The sequence below is a fragment of the Schistocerca cancellata genome, chromosome 1, assembly GCF_023864275.1.
Source record: "Schistocerca cancellata isolate TAMUIC-IGC-003103 chromosome 1, iqSchCanc2.1, whole genome shotgun sequence".
Classification (NCBI taxonomy): Eukaryota; Metazoa; Arthropoda; class Insecta; order Orthoptera; family Acrididae; genus Schistocerca; species Schistocerca cancellata.
Window position 1 is genome coordinate 903,747,870 of NC_064626.1, and position 18,006 is coordinate 903,765,875.

At 41.3% G+C, this 18,006-nt stretch overlaps 1 protein-coding gene across 1 annotated transcript in view; it reads left to right on the forward strand.

The window, feature by feature from the left end:
• The window catches only part of LOC126113047 (sodium-dependent serotonin transporter-like), a 519,069-nt gene that overhangs the window by 451,600 nt on the left and 49,463 nt on the right, over positions 1-18,006 (forward strand). The window lies entirely within an intron of this gene.

Below are 18,006 nucleotides of genomic sequence, written 5' to 3' on the forward strand. Positions count from 1 at the left end.
TTTCATCAGTGTCAGATTTTGCTATTTATTATTACGTCCCCTACATACCTTTTGCTCATTTACTGTAGTGAACGCAGCGACAATACGAGATTCGTATTCTCCGTATAATGAGCCACTTGGAGAGCTTTAAGCTCCTTGTCGGCCCCGACTTCCGCGGACGACTCTCTCCTGTGCCGGTGTAGCCCGCTTGCCGCGCCTGCCCCCTCGCGCCAGCTCAGTTCCGTGTTGACACAGTGTCCGCAGCAAATACCACGGCTGCGCGCCCCACGCTGTCGCCCGGCGCAGCCGCTGCGTGTCGCGAGCGCTAACACTTGTCGCCGGAGCTCGCCACCCCGCCTGCATTATTCATGCTGCCTCCGCCGCCGCCGCCGCCGCTGCCGCCCTCGCAGCGCCCTCGAGTGGATTGAGAGCATCCCCCGCAGCGCGGCGCCACTGGCACAGGCCTCACACCTAAACACGTGCCGCTCCTTCGCCTTCCCCACGCCTAATAGCTTTTATGACTGCGGTTCGTGGCACTAAGATGTACTTCTACATCCGATCCACACTTTCCAGCTACTTCTCTACATAGTCGGCACTCGGACGGAGACATCTGTCGTAGCATTGTACCAACTTTCCAATACCCTCGTTCTAGAAGGCAGCCGCCTGTGCTTTACCCAATTCTCTACGCTGCTCCGCAACTTGTTGTCTGAGCGGTTCACTTGAACAGAGATGAAAATCGGAGGGAGCTACGACTGGGCTGGAGGTGGGAGATCAAACACGTCTCATCGAAAACGCTACAGGAGCGTCTTCATTGTCCCTGCAGGGAGAAACCGAGGATTGCCATGAAGAAGTAAATGTATGACAGTTAAGTGGTGTTGCATGAAACCAGACGAAATCTCTCACAAACAATCAAAACTCTGTGCCCTCAGAACTGAAAAGAGCGATTTGGCGCGATCGACGGGAATACTAGAGACATTGTACACCAACATATCTGTGCAATGCTACAACGGATTTTCACTGTGGTTTCCATCTCGCGATCGACTCCAGAAAGCCCTCGTGCATGCATTTGATTACCCCGTAGTTCACATTTAAGTGCTTGGCGAAGGTTTCATACAATCACTTTCAGTCTATTTCTCTATCAGTCCAATCCCAAACAGCACATGGGGACAACGAACCCCTAAATCCTTCTGTGCGAGCTCTGGCGTCTCTTGTCAAGATCATCATTCATTCCCAGTTAAATGGAAGTCAACATATTTGGCGACTGTGATCTTGTGGAATGACCAGTCGCTACGAAAAAGCCTTTGTTTTAATGATTTCCATTCTCACTTATCATATCTGTGACACTGTCTCCCACAATTCATGATAATACGAAACAAGCTGCTCTTCTATGAACTTTCTCGATGTTCTCTGTCAATATTATAAAGTAGGGATCTTTTACCACACAGTAGTACTTCAGAAGATACAGACAAGCGTAGTGTAGGCACTCTCTTTACTAAATTTGTGCATCTTTTAAGTGTTCTACCAGTAAAACACAGTCTTTGGTTCTATTTCCTCACAACATTTTCTATGTGACAGTCCCCAATTTAAGCTGTTCGTAATCGTAATCTCTACGTGTTTAGTTGAATCTAAGACCTTTCAAACTGTGAGATTTATCATTTAACTGCAATTTAATGGATTTTTTATTAATCATATATAGGATCTCGCACTCGTTATTGTTAAGGGCCAAATTACACTTTTCGCACCATGCAGATATCTGATCTAAAGCATTTTATAATTCTTTTTCCCCTTCTAAGACTTTACTAGGCGCTAAGCTATAGCACCGTCAACACAAAATCTATGAGCATCATTCGAATGGTCTTCTAACTCGCTGACATAGATTAACAACAGCAGAGTGTCTATAAAGCTCCCTTTTGCAGCCCCAGATATAACATCGGTTTCACTAGTTGACTGACTGTCAATTACTAAGAATTGTCAAATTAGTATTTTACTAACTAGAGTCGTTCAATAATTTTTGCAACACATTTTTATTTCAGTGCACTATTGCTTTATCTGAGATTTAAATATGCCCAATTTTTCTCCAATTTTGTTCTTATAAAGCCCTTCTTTCCAACATAGTTTTCTTTCAGCTGTATGGCCTAACGTCATCTTAAAGTGAGAGCTCATGTCTCACTATCGTGCTATCTTACTGGCTCAATAACTTCCCCGTCATCGCTCTAGTGCTTCCCGCTGTGTCCATCCTTCGTTGGGCCAGATACATGGAAGCCGGAAGGTGTCAGATCTGAGCTGCAGGGCGGATGAAGAAAAGCAGTCCACCCAAGTCGTTTGTTCTGCACTCTGGCGCGCAGGCTTGTGTGTGGCCTTGTGTTATCGAGGAAATGGTGAAGTACGTTTGCATTTCTGAGGGCACTAACACGCTCTAATCGTTTCTCCGGTTTCCTGAGAATTTCACAACAGACATCACAGTTAATCACTGGAGCATGAGGGATAGCATCGAACAGAATGAACCTTTCAAAATCCCAGAAAATTGTTGCTAGAAGTTTATCAGCTGACATCACAATTTTGGGACACCACAGAAAACCTAAATCAGTTTGGCCGGAAGTAGATTTGAATTCGATTCCTTCTGAACGCAAATTTAATGTGGAAACCACTACTTCGCCAACCAGCAATAATATCACCAACTCGTTCCTTATTCATGATTTAAATAAGATTCAATAGTTCTACATACATTTAAACAATTTGCAATTCCTTAATTCTTTTGTTTAGACTTGGAGTAGTGGGAAACATAATTCCCGTACTCAGCGAGATATTTTTTCAGAAAATTAGTCAAAGAAAACCGTCGGCCCAGATGTACATGGATTGGAAGAACCAAGTCAACCTGTAGGGGCACGACATTACCTCACCTTTGTTGTGGTAATTCTGTCCTTTCCCAGTCAACACCCTGCTCTCTCCATGCATGAATGTGTGTGTGTGTGTGTGTGTGTGTGTGTTTGTGTGTGTGTGTGTGTGTCCCTACAAATGTGCGGTAAAATGATTAGCTTGCACTTGTTAGATCTAACAATGATTTCACATTTCACGCAGTGGGTTATCTACCGGCCACGAGAATTTGGTTTTGCATACTTTCCCCAAATCACTAACAATGTATAATGATATAGTTCCTTCCTCCTCTGAATGTAAAAATATTTTGTTCACACCGACCTACATAGGCAGAAACGATCATAAAGTAAGGGAAATCAGAGCTCGCATGGAAAGATATAGGTGTCCGTTTTTTCTCCTCGCTGTTCGAGAGTAGAATAATAGAGAATTATTGTGAAGGTGGTTCGATGAATCTTCTGCCGACACTCTAGTATGGCTTGCAGAGAATCCAGGTAGATTTAAATATAGAACATGTCCAATAGTTTTCTCATCCTTTCCCAACTAAGCTAGTGCTGTATCCCTAATGATCTCACAATGTACAAGACAACAAATTCTGACCTTTCGTCTTTCTAACTATTGCAATAGGTACGTAAGGTTTTGGGTCTCTATCACAATTTGCAGCTTCTGGTCGTTCTTCAGTAGCGTCACCGGGGGCAGTAAGACAACGGCCACTCTCATAATTCTGATAATCATTAACGATGACTCATTACACTCTTTAGTCAATATGAGTTTTGTATTAAATGGCTCTGAGCACTATGGGACTTAACTTCTATGGTCATCAGTCCCCTAGAACTTAGAACTACTTAAACCTAACTAACCTAAGGACATCACACACATCCATGCCCGAGGCAGGATTCGAACCTGCGACCGCAGCGGTCGCGCGGTTCCAGACTGTAGCGCCTTTAACCGCTTGGCCACCCCGGCCGGCTGAGTTTTGTATTCTACTGCCCAATTGCAAGTCAGAGGATGATGAAACCGAGCCACTAGCAAATCAAATTATAAACTGTAATCATGGATAAAAAAAAATAGCGCTACTCATTCACTTCGAGGCTCATAATATTCTGAAGCGTATTAATATTTATAAATACTTTTATGGTGGTGCACCTAGTGACTGAATAATTTTGAACTCTTTCGAACTCATTTTTGACTCAATTTTGCATAGTTTATTTGTCTTTCCTTCTGAATTAAGCAATAAAATTAAAAGGCTGAAGCCGAGATGGTAGTATCATCTGTGCATAGGTCTAAAGTGTCCCCCCCCTCCCCCCCCCCCCCAGTGTCTCAACCTCATGTACAAGTATTATCTGGGAGATAGGGATGATCCTACGTGCTCAATTATTTGTTGCATGTATTCCAATCCTAGTCTTCCCCTACAATTTTGGCACTCTACAGCTCCATATAGTACCATGAAAGTTATTCCCTGATGTCTTACCAGATGTCCTACAACATTGTCTCTTCTCTTTGTCAGTGTTTTCCATGTACTGCTTTCCTCGTCATTTCTGCGGAGAACTTCAACATTCTTCTGCAGCACCACATCTCAAATGCTTCGATTCTGTTCTGTTCCGATATTCCCACAGCCCTTGTTTCACTACCATATAATGCTGTGCTCCAAACGTACATTCTCAGAAATTTCTTCCTCAAATTAAGGCTTCTGCTCGATACTGGCCAGGAGTGCCCTTTTTGCCAGTGCTAGTCTCCTCTACCCCCCCCCCCCCCCCCATGAACCATGGACCTTGCCGTTGGTGGGGAGGCTTGCGAGCCTCAGCGATACAGATGGCCGTACCGTAGGTGCAACCACAACGGAGGGGTATCTGTTGAGAGGCCAGACAAACGTGTGGTTCCTGAAGAGGGGCAGCAGCCTTTTCAGTAGTTGCGGGGGCAACAGTCTGGATGATTGACTGATCTGGCCTTGTAACATTAACCAAAACGGCCTTGCTGTGCTGGTACTGCGAACGGCTGAAAGCAAGGGGAAACTACAGCCGTAAATTTTCCCGAGGACATGCAGCTTTACTGTATGATTAAATGATGATGGCGTCCTCTTGGGTAAAATATTCCGGAGGTAAAATAGTCCCCCATTCGGATCTCCGGGTGGGGACTACTCAGGAGGACGTCGTTATCAGGAGAAAGAAAACTAGCGTTCTACGGATCGGAGCGTGGAATGTCAGATCCCTTAATCGGGCAGGTAGGTTAGAAAATTTAAAAAGGGAAATGGATAGGTTAAAGTTAGATATAGTGGGAATAAGTGAAGTTCGGTGGCAGGAGGAACAAGACTTTTGGTCAGGTGATTACAGGGTTATAAATACAAAATCAAATAGGCGTAATGCAGGAGTAGGTTTAATAATGAATAAAAAAATAGGAGTGTGGGTTAGCTACTACAAACAGCATAGTGAACGCATTATTGTGGCCAAGATAGACACAAAGCCCATGCCTACTACAGTAGTACAGGTTTATATGCCAACTACCTCTGCAGATGATGAAGAAATAGATGAAATGTATGATGAAATAAAAGAAATTATTCAGATAGTGAAGGGAGACGAAAATTTAATAGTCATGGGTGACTGGAATTCGAGTGTAGGAAAAGGGAGAGAAGGAAACGTAGTAGGTGAATATGGATTGGGGGTAAGAAATGAAAGAGGAAGCCGCCTGGTAGAATTTTGCACAGAGCACAACTTAATCATAGCCAACACTTGGTTCAAGAATCATAAAAGAAGGTTGTATACCTGGAAGAATCCTGGAGATACTAAAAGGTATCAGATAGATTATATAATGGTAAGACAGAGATTTAGGAACCAGGTTTTAAATTGTAAGACATTTCCAGGGGCAGATGTGGATTCTGACCACAATCTATTGGCTATGAACTGCACATTGAAACTGAAGAAACTGCAAAAAGGTGGGAATTTAAGGAGATGGGACCTGGATAAACTGAAAGAACCAGAGGTTGTACAGAGTTTCAGGGAGAGCATAAGGGAACGATTGACAGGAATGGGGGAAAGAAATACAGTAGAAGAAGAATGGGTAGCTCTGAGGGATGAAGTAGTGAAGGCAGCAGAGGATCAAGTAGGTAAAAAGACGAGGGCTAGTTGAAATCCTTGGGTAACAGAAGAAATATTGAATTTAATTGATGAAAGGAGAAAATATAAAAATGCAGTAAATGAAGCAGGCAAAAAGGAATACAAACGTCTCAAAAATGAGATCGACAGGAAGGGCAACATGACTAGCAGGGATGGCTAGAGGATAAATGTAAGGATAATGAGGCTTATCTGACTAGGGGTAAGATAAATACTGCCTACAGGAAAATTAAAGCGACCTTTGGAGAGAAGAGAACCACTTGTATGAATATCGAGAGCTCAGATGGAAACCCAGTTCTAAGCAAAGAAGGGAAGGCAGAAAGGTGGAAGGAGTATATAGACGGTTTATACAAGGGCGATGTACTTGAGGACAATATTATGGAAATGGAAGAGGATGTAGATGAAGATGAAATGGGAGATAAGATACTGCGTGAAGAGTTTGACAGAGCACTGAAAGACCTGAGTCGAAACAAGGCCCCGGGAGTAGACAACATTCAATTTGAACTACTGACGGCCTCGGGAGAGCCAGTCATGACAAAACTCTACCATCTGGTGAGCACGATGTATGAGACAGGCGAAATACCCTCAGACTTCAAGAAGAATATAATAATTCCAATCCCAAAGAAAGCAGGTGTTGACAGATGTGAAAATTACCGAACTATCAGTTTAATAAGTCACAGCTGCAAAATACTAACGCGAATTCTTTACAGACGAATGGAAAAACTGGTAGAAGCCGACCTCGGGGAAGATCAGTTTGGATTCCGTAGAAATGTTGGAACACGTGAGCAATACAGACCCTACGAATTATCTTAGAAGAAAGATTAAGAAAAGGCAAACCTACGTTTCTAGCATTTGTAGACTTAGAGAAAGCTTTTGACAGTGTTAACTGGAATACTCTCTTTCAAATTCTGAAGGTGGCAGGGGTAAAATACAGGGAGCGAAAGGCTATTTACAGTTTGTACAGAAACCAGATGGCAGTTATAAGAGTCGAGGGGCATGAAAGGGAAACAGTGGTTGGGAAAGGAGTAAGACAGGGTTGTAGCCTCTCCCCGATGTTATTCAATCTGTATATTGAGCAAGCAGTAAAGGAAACAAAACAAAAATTCGGAGTAGGTATTAAAATTCATGGAGAAGAAATAAAAAACTTTGAGGTTCGCCGATGACATTGTAATTCTGTCAGAGATAGCAAAGGACTTGGAAGAGCAGTTGAACGGAATGGACAGTGTCTTGAAAGGAGGATATAAGATGAACATCAACAAAAGCAAACGAGGATAATGGAATGTATTCAAATTAAGTCGGGTGATGCTGAGGGAATTAGATTAGGAAATGAGACACTTAAAGTAGTAAAGGAGTTTTGCTATTTAGGGAGTAAAATAACCGATGATGGTCGAAGTAGAGAGGATATAAAATGTAGACTGGCAATGACAAGGAAAGCGTTTCTCAAGAAGAGGAATTTGTTAACATCGAGTATAGATTTAAGTGTCAGGAAGTCGTTTCTGAAAGTATTTGTATGGAGTGTAGCCATGTATGGAAGTGAAACATGGACGATAACTAGTTTGGACAAGAAGAGAATAGAAGCTTTCGAAATGTGGTGCTACAGAAGAATGCTGAAGATAAGGTGGGTAGATCACGTAACTAATGAGGAGGTATTGAATAGGATTGGGGAGAAGAGAAGTTTGTGGCACAACGTGACTAGAAGAAGGGATCGGTTGGTAGGACATGTTTTGAGGCATCAAGGGATCACAAATTTAGCATTGGAGGGCAGTGTGGAGGGTAAAAATCGTAGAGGGAGACCAAGAGATGAATACACTAAGCAGATTCAGAAGGTTGTATGTTGCAGTAGATACTGGGAGATGAAGAAGCTTGCACAGGATAGAGTAGCATGGAGAGCTGCATCAAACCAGTCTCAGGACTGAAGACCACAACAACAACAACAGTCTCCTCTTATGGCCTTGCTACGCCCGTCACGCGTTATTTTGCTGCCTAGGGAGCAGATTTCATTAATTTCCTGTACTTCGTGATTCCCAGTTCTGCTGCTTCTCATTACTTTCGTCTCTCTTCGATTTACTCTCCATTCCATATTCTGTACACATTAGATTGTTCATTCCATTCAACACATCCTCTAATTCTTCTTTTCCACTGAGGACAGCTATGTTATCAGTATATTTTAGCACTGATATCATATCACCTTGAATTTTAATCCCACTATTGAACCTTCCTTTTATTTCCATCATCACTCCTTACATGTATAGATTGACCAGTCGGGTCGAAAGACGACATCTCTGTGTTATACTCTTTTTAATCGGAGCATTTCGTATTTGGTCTTCCATTCTTATTGTTTCCTTTTGATTCTTGGACATATTGTATAGTGCTTGGCTTTCCCTATAGCTGAACCCCATTTTTCTCAGAATTTCGAACATCTTGCACCATTTTATACTGTCGATAGCTTCCTGCAGGTCGACAAGCCATATGAATGTATCTTGATTTTTCTCAGTCTTCCTTCCATTATGCCGGCCGGAGTGTCCGAGCGGTTCTAGGCGCTACAGTCTGGAACCGCGTGACCGCTACGGTCGCAGGTTCGAATCCTGCCTCGGGCATGGATGTGTGTGATGTCCTTAGGTTGAAGTAGTTCTAAGTTCTAGAGGACTGATGACCTCCGCAGTTAAGTCCCATAGTGCTCAGAGCCATTTCCTTCCATTATGAAACGCAACGTCAGAACTGCTGCTCTATTGCCTTTAAGTTTCCTAAAGCCAAAGTGTTCACCACCTAACAGATCATTAATTTTCTTTCTCATTCTTCTGTATATCATGCTTCTCAGCAGCTTGGATGCATTAGCTCTTAAGCTGATTGTGTGATAATTCTCGCTCTACCGGGTTTTGCTCTCTTGATGTTTTTCTGAAACTCAGATGGTATATCACCAGTTTGATACATTCTACACACAAACGTCACTATTCGTTTTGTTGCCACTTCCCCAATGATTTTACTAATTCCGATGAAATGTTATCTGTCCCGTCAGCCTTATTTGATCATGTTTCTTCCAAAGCTCTTTTAAATTCTGATTATAATACTGGATCCCTACCTCTTCCTTGTCGACTCCTCTTTCTCTTTCTAGTATGTCATCAACCAAGTCCACCCGCTCATAGAGACGTTTGGTGTACTCTTTCCACTTATTCACCCTCTCCTCTGCATTTGACAGTGGTATTCCCATTGCACTCTTAGAGCCATCATCTTCACTTTTAATTTTATTGAAGGTTGTTTCGACTTTTCTATATACCGAGTCAGTCCTTCCAACAATAATATCTCTTTCGATTTCTTCACATTTTCCTGTAGCCATTTCGCCATAGCTTCCCTGCACTTCCTGTTTATTTCATTCCTACGTAACTTGTGTTTCAGTATTGCAGAATTTCCTTAAACAATTTAGTACTCCCTTCTTTCATCGATAAACTGAAGTATTTTTTTCTGTTACCCATGGTTTCTTCGCAGTTACCTTCCTTGTACCGGTACCTATACTTTTCTTTACAATTTGCGTAATTGTATCTTTTAGAGATGTCCATTCCCCTTCAACTAAACTGGCTACAGAGCTATTTATTATCGTGTCCATTGCCATAGAGAACTTCAAGCGTATCGCTTCATTTCTTAGAAGTTCCGTATTCCACTTCTTCGCGCATTGATTCTTCCTTACTAACCTCTTAAACTTCAGCCTACTCTTCATCATTACTAAATTGTGATCTGAGTCTATATTTGCTCCTGGGTAGGCCTTACAATGCAATATCTGGTTTCGCAATCTCTGCGTGACCATGGTATAATCTAACTGGAATCCTCCCATAACTGACGGTCTTTTCCTAGTATATTGCCTCTTCTTTTGATTCTTGAATAGAGTATTCGTTATTATTAACTCAAATTTGTCGCCGAACTCAATTAGTTTTTCTCCTCTCTAATTCCTACTACTAAGCCCATATTCTCCCATAACTCTTTCTCTACTTCTTCCCATACGATCGCACTCCAGCCACCATGACTGTTCTGTTTTCTCCTTCCTATACGTACTGAGTTACGCATTCAATATCCTCATATGCTTGCTCTATATCTTCATCTTATGCTAGCTACGTCGGCACTTATACCTGAAAAATCGTTGTCACAGTTGATTTGCTGTCGATTCTGATGAGAACAACCAAATCATTGAACTGTTCATAGTAGCTTACTCTCTACCCTACCTTCCTATTTGTAAGGAATCCTACTCATGTTATACCATTTTCTGCTGCTGTTAATATCACCCTATACTCGTCTGACTAAAAATCCTTGTCTTCTTTCCATTTCACCTCACTGATGCCCACTATATCTAGACTGAGCCTTAGCATTTCCCTTTTCAGGTTTTCTAGTTTCCCTACCACTTTCAAACTTCTGACATTCTACGCCCCGATTCGTAGAACGTAAATATTTCGTTCGTTATTCAATCTTTCTCTCATCGTCACCTTCCCCTTCGCAGTCCCCCCCCAGAATCCGAATCGGGGACTACTCTGGAATCTTTTTCCAATGTAGAGATCATCGTGACGCTTTTTAAATTACAGGACACATGTCCTGTGGATACATATTATGTGCTTTTATCCAGTGGTTCCTGTTGCCTTCTGCATTCTCATGACGTTGATTATTGCTGATTCCTCCGCCTTATAGGGGTGGTTTTCGACTTCAAGGGCAAAAGAGCTCCCTGGAGCTCTATCCGCTCCTCCGTCCTGTTTGAGAAGGCCATTAGAAGAACAATGGTAACGTCTTATGCCGGAAGTCTTCGGTTGCCATTTTTTATTATTTTTATTAAAAATTTAAGTAGTGGCATGTATTTTACCTGGGACCGAGGTCGTATCGCTCATTAGTCAAAGACGCTAACCCCTTTTTTTTTCTTCACTTAGTTAGTTATTGTTCTCGACATCTGGTCTGGACGTTAGTCACATGATAGCCCTTCAAGTTCATCGTTGAATACTGTCTCTTTTTATTACGTAGAGCAGCCAGCCCTCTGACCGAACACGCTGAACTACCACGCCAGCATTCTAGACGACGGCGTTTTGAGTGGAGAGTCAGCTGCATTCCAGCGATGCACTCACGCCCTCACTCTCCATTGTCTGGGCAGCTCAGATGACTCTGTAGCGCAACCTCACGCTAGCACAAGAAAGGTTCAGTTAATGAAAGGACTAGGCCACAATTCTCAAACATGATTGACTTTACTACAATGTAACTTTCTCAGCAGGTTTCATTCCTTGGTACTTACTAGAAAAAAAATGGACAGAGTATAACATTTTAAGACAAAATTTCTCATAAAAACATTACTCTAATTAAATATAGAAATCTCAAAAACAAATGCAAGCTGACAAGTAAATGACTTTAGTTAACTTCTGTAATAGTTCAACACAGGATCATTAAACAACATTAAACAAACTCATGGTTTTAAAATTAAGCCACCACTCAGGCAACTACAAATGCATCAAGAGATAATGATTATAACTGGAGGCGTGTACTCAAAGCAGGATTACAAAGGTTTCCTTTCATTACCCATGAACTGCCGCTCTTGGTACGAGCCCTCCCTTTTACTCTCCAACAATCAACAGACCCAGCTCCCCCGTCTCCTCAGGCAGGTCGTTGTACACACGGGAGAGAACGCAAAGTAACAGGACAAGCTTCTAAAACACAAAAACAGAAGGTGTTAATTCAACAAGCCTCAAAAACATGTTAATACGTGCTTCAAGGAATACGGGCCGACCGGCCGGGTTGGCCGAGCGGTTCTAGGCGCTACAGTCTGGAACCGCGCGACCACTACGGTCGCAGGTTCGAATCCTGCCTCGGGCATGGCTGTGTGTGATGTCCTTAGGTTAGTTAGGTTTAAGTAGTTCTAAGTTCTAGGGGACTGATGACGTCAGAAGTTAAGTCCCATAGTGCTCAGAGCCATTTGAATACGGGCCAGACAATAATGACAATTTAAACTATGGCCTGGAAAACTTCAAGCAACCAATTGGTCCAGTAGTTTCCTACTAAGGAAATCGTTCAGGACTGGCAGTTGGCAATACCCAAAGCATAGACTGAAGTAGCAGCTGAGAATTTCGAATAAGGCAACAAGAGGCAGTAATACATTAAATCACGTTGTTACCACAGTTCATAGGCTAAAATTTTGCTCACAAAAAAAAAAAAAAAAAAAAAAAAAAAAAAATCCAGTGCCTTCTGTCATTATCAGGCGTGAGACTGAAGTCAGAGACCACTGTATCGCTGAAAACGAAAACATTTCTCTCCAGTGTCTCCAGAAATGTCTCTTAATGACCAATTTCGCTGCGATGTTCTTGTACAGAATATGATATCCGAAGCGACCACGACCGAAGAACATCACCACCTGCAGTCGTCGGTCTCTGTCATACTGTACAACACAGTAATGTAACTACGTGCCACGATGGGCGGCATACAAAAGACGTTGGCATATCGTACACTTTCTAGAATATAGCTGAACATTACGCCGTCATCGTGACATAGTTCTGCAGTTAATGTAACTTTTTTACGGGATGGCGCTTGATAATTCTAAAGGAGTTGATATTATATAACAGCAAATGAAAAGAAATAAAGTGTTTCATGCATGAAAATGACTTCTGTTTTCGTGAAAAATGAAGCAGTCTCTGCAGAAATAGCACTGGATTCTCTTCGCCGACTGGTCTGTGTACCGATAACCGGTATTCATTTAACGCCTTCCTGGACTACCACGGTGCACACATTGCGTTTTCTCTCTAAACAGTAACTTCCTTCAGTTGTGAAATTGCAAGATTGTCATTCCAACCTATTCGCTTTCATTCGACGGCCATCGACTGCACTGCTACACCCATTATAACTAAGATAGCGTCTTTTCACCGTAACAGACTATTTCTTATTCTCGCCGCTGATTATTTTCATATTACTCTGCTAGATATACGGTCCGCAAAACTCATTCCATCACATTGTGATTAGTGAGTAATTTCTAATACCGCAGTTGTGTATACTGTTATACCTCATCGGATTATCAATTTCCTGTATTAAAACTATTTTCACAGCTGTGCTGAGACTGTCAGTGAAATATTTTTCCAGAAATAGAAATTTCTGCAGAATAATGAACATTCATTATAGATGGTCCACCCGTTGCACTACCAATTTCAGTTTTTCTGGACCGATTGGCCTGGACCATATCATCTTTTGTCCCACGCTCATTGTGTTAGTCTGACACACCCTGCAATACTCCTATTCTGTATCGTGCTTCTTTTCTACATTACCGTTTCTTGTCCTTCCTGCTGCTTTCACTTCAAATGCACTTTTACCTATGCAGTCACTCGTCGTTTACTTCGTGTTATCTCCATTCGACCAAAATCTACAGTAACTCTAAGACTAAAATAGACAGGTGCTGTTTCTTTTCCTTTGACTTTATTTGTCCATTTCTATCAAACCTCCTCTCCTCACATAACTTAGTCTTCTTCAGTTCGCAAGAAGTGATTGGTTCAAATGGCTCTGAGCACTATGGGACTTAACTTCTGAGGTCATTAGTCCCCTAGAACTTACAACTACTTAAACCTAACTAACCTAAGGACATCACACACATCCGTGCCCAAGGCAGGATTCGAACCTGCGACCGTAGTGGTCACGCGGCTCCACACTGTAGCGCCTAGAACCGCTCGGCCACATGGGTCGGCTCGCAAGAAGTGAATTTCATTTCATATCTTTTGAGTAACATCTGTCATACGATTTCATGAAGCTACATACGACATTCTGCAACAGAAAATGTTCTGCAGAAGTGTGAGCCAGTAAGATATTAAAAGATCGCTTATCCAGATTGTATCTTTACGGCTCTACTCTATTGCCACGTTTTCAGATTATCAAGGCTGAGTAATCCGGGCCCAGGAAGGAATTTTCAGCTCTTTCCAAGCGGACGTCTTCGCTTCGGTCGTATCCCCGTTCTCTCGTACTCTAATCTCCTGCGTGCCATATCTCTAACAACGATCTCCAAAGCTGTACGCAATGACGACACCGCCATAGGTAGATTTTCGTTAGGCACGAGGTCTATTCATACATCGAGAAAGTAATGACGGTAATCAAGTGACTGTACAATATCTTCTTCTGTACGTTTTTTTAGTTGAAAATTTACAACAACAAAACAAAGTCTGGCTGGTACCAGTTCTTTTGAATTTTCATTGTTTTGGACTTTACATCAAACAATATTCTTTAATAATACCGTCCACTACGTTCCCATTCTCAGAAAGTATCTCACCTGCTCTTCGTAATTTGTATGAAGTCAAATGCTGCAGCGCTCCATTTGAGACTGCTTTTCTTAATCGGCTTTTTTCACCAGCTCAATCTGTTATACTTCTGTTTTATTGTTCTGCTTTTTCTTTTATCCTTCAGAAGAAGGACTTGAATCTATTATTGTCACGTACCTCGCCTTCACTTGACAATACTTATAGATTTAACTAACGCAACATTGCGATAAATCTTCGTGCACCCACTTGTAATTTTCTATGACAATGGTTTTTACTACTTTGCGTTAAGAATGGAAACTATTTACTGTTACTATTTTGCGTTAATAATCTGCGGTTTACTGTTTTGTATGTATTTGTAACCGATATCGAGGTTCTAAGGCCTCATCATGGTAATCGATAACGTGTGTCGGGTAATCGTAACGCAGCATCCTGTGATGTGGGTGTTATACGACACATTTGACGATTTCCTGACTAACCAGTCTGTTCTTCTACGAATATATTGTTCCTTCATTTCTATGCTAATACCGTCCGATTTCATCGTTTGCATATTTATATTTCTTACTTTCACCCTTATGCCAGAGTACTGTAAGATAAACATTTAGGTTTTACATCTACATTTCTGTAAATTTTGTGGCCTTTCCGAGCTTAATTAGTTTCTTCTTTCGAGCATAATACGTACCCTCGTTACCTAAACAACATTCATTAGGGTAAACCTACGTAATCCTATGACATACTCGATTTCGTGACAACAGACACACACTTTGTCCTTAAGTAAGGTAGGCCTTCTGCACACAGACGAATGGCAGGAACGTCTTCACAGTGGAAAGACGTTCTGGGCTTTAAAGAACGCCGTGTGCAGAACAGGTAGTTAATTGTTTGTTGAGTGGAGGAAAATACGTCATTAACTTAAGTTGTTTAGATAATTAGTCAGACATTTATATGCAGTTGTATTATCAATGGAACATACGTGTAATTTCATTCAATATACAGTATTTTGGACATATATTCAGAATGGATAACAACAGACTAACCAAGCGGATATTCACATTACTCGATAGCTACAAATCCAAGCCAGCATGGTTCATAGAGACTGAAAAGGACATTGAAAATGCTGGAGTTACAATAGACACAATAGAAAACAGAACACATTTCAGAAAGGCAGTTCAAAAGGCAGAATTTCAGAAGAGAAAGAAAATAACTAGACGAAAGTGGACTCAAGAAGAAAGGGAACAACACTCTAAAAGGATGAAGGAAATTTGGAAACTGAAGAAATCTAATACAATGAAGAGTAGCCAAAGTTGATTCATTGTACCCTCCAAATGAGTTATTCGAAAGAAGAAGAAGAATAGCAGGATTTAAATGCCCTATTACTGAATCATTTACTTAGGAAAACGAAAATAGCTCTTTAGATTTGTGTGCATTTCAGAAAAAATGGCTTCATCTCTCAGTAAATGTGGTCAGAAGGAAAAGCCAAAAATTAGTTTCGTAAGCAGGGCAAGATAATCCTATTCAACTGATGACCTTTGTGGAAAACTTCAGAAGGTTTTGGAAGAAAAGTGATCGACACACACAGCTGCTAAACGTGTCTACATTCCAGGGAGTACTTTAAAAGATTATGTAGATCGCAGTGATGGTGACAAAAACAATGTGGCCATTGGTAAAAGGGATAGACCGTTTGCCCTTACGAGTGAACTGGAAGTTAAGTTCGTTAATTTCATAATACAAATGCAGGAAATAGGGTTGAGGCTGAACGTTAACCAAATAATCCACTAACCATTGTAGCACAGTGAAACAGGGAAAACAAAAGCCAAAGGACAAAAGAAATGAAGATATTTGCGCCCCTTGTAATGAGACACACAGCTGTGGAAGAAATCATGTGCTTGTACTCAGTGTTGTTTTTGTCTGTGATAGTCCGTTGAAAGTTGTAAGTCCATCAATTCACCTCATCCAACGATGTTTATTTGTAATATTTGCGCAAATATTAGTGACAGTGACACCGACGCTGAAAATTAATGAAACTGGCCGCTGTGGCCAAGCAGTTCTAGGCGCTTCTGTCCGGAACTGCGCTGCTGCTACTGTCGCTGGTTCGAATCCTGCCTCGGGCATGGATATGTGTGATGCCCTTAGGTTGGTTAGGTTTAAGTAGTTCTAAGTCTAGGGGACTGATGACCTGAGACGTTAAGCCCCATAGTGCTTAGAGCCATTTTTTTGAAAATGAATGAAAGATGCGACAAGTGAATTATAACAATGAAAAGAAAATTGTCACCAAATTAAGTTCATTATCACGAAGTTAAGTATATAGTGTCACATAATTAGGCGTACTGTAACGAAATTAGGTGGCATACCCACTTTTCTTACTACATTTTATAACTTCCACAGTTTTTCATTTCTTAATGTACTTTGTTTTGGGTTAGTAGAGCAACGTATTGGTCTCTTACATGTAAAATATACAATTTCTGGATTGAATATTGTTTTGCTTTTTCATATATGATCCTTAATGTCACAAAGGTAGGCAAATTTACCCTGCTTTGTCCCACATCATTTCGGATGTGAGTAACTTTCTGCCGCGCTATTTCGGCGCGCATTCTTCTGGTCCCCTTCAGATGTATACTTGCGAGAATATACTTGCGTGAACCGCGCCGGCGCATGCGTGGAGCACTAGTGTGATGTATATCGTGGTACCGATCTACTGACATGTGACAGTTCGCCCGAAATCTTATGAAATAATCCATAGGCCAGGAAAGTTTTCAATTTCACGTTCATTACTTTTGTTGTTCAAGATTGGCAATGATTTTTAGCAGTTTCAGTAATGAATTTGAACCCTGCAACGGAATGTGCCATGATTCAAAATTTTCTTGCAGGTTGAAAGTGAGTGCCGCACCAGGATACGAACACAGAAGCCTTGCTTTTCCACAGCAATTGTCATCTGAAAGCAAAGGTTCGGGGTTTGTTGCCTGGTCGAGCACTTACTTTTAATTTGAGAGGAAGATTTATTTTCAGCATGTTTAGGTGTCTTCATGCTTTATAAAATTTATAACCGCTGTAGTCGATGTACTGCTGAAGTACTAAACTGAAAGATCTTTGACGCTGCTAGAAAGAAAACAGTAATAATACAATAGCAAATACCGGGTGATCAAAAAGTCAGTATAAATTTGAAAACTTAATAAATCACGCAATAAAGTAGATAGAGAGGTGAAAATTGACACACATGCTTGGAATGACATGGAATTTTATTAGAACCACTCCATATTGTTAGACGCTTGAAAGATCTCTTGCGCTCGTCGTTTGGTGATGATCGTGTGCTCAGCCGCCACTTCCGTCATGCTTGGCTTTGGGGTTACCTGAAGTCGCAAGTGTGTCGAGATCGACCGACATCTCTAGGGATGCTGAAAGACAACATCCGACGCCAATGCCTCACTTTAATTCCGGACATGCTTTACAGTGCTGTTCAAAACATTATTCCTCGACTGCAGCTATTGTTGAGGAATGATGGTGGACATATTGAGCATTTCCTGTAACGGACATCATCTTTGCTTTGTCTTACTTTGTTATGCTAATTATTGCTATTCTGATCAGATGTAGCGCCATCTGTCGGACATTATTTGGACTTTTGTATTTTTTTGGTTCTAATAAAACTCCATGTCATTCCAAGCATGTGTGTCAATTTGTACCTCTCTATCTACATTATTCCGTGATTTATTCAGTTTTCAAATGTATACTGACTTTTTGATCACCCGGTATTATTAAGTGCAGTTATAAAACTACTTAAAATAACGTACATAACAAGTATTTACTACCCAATG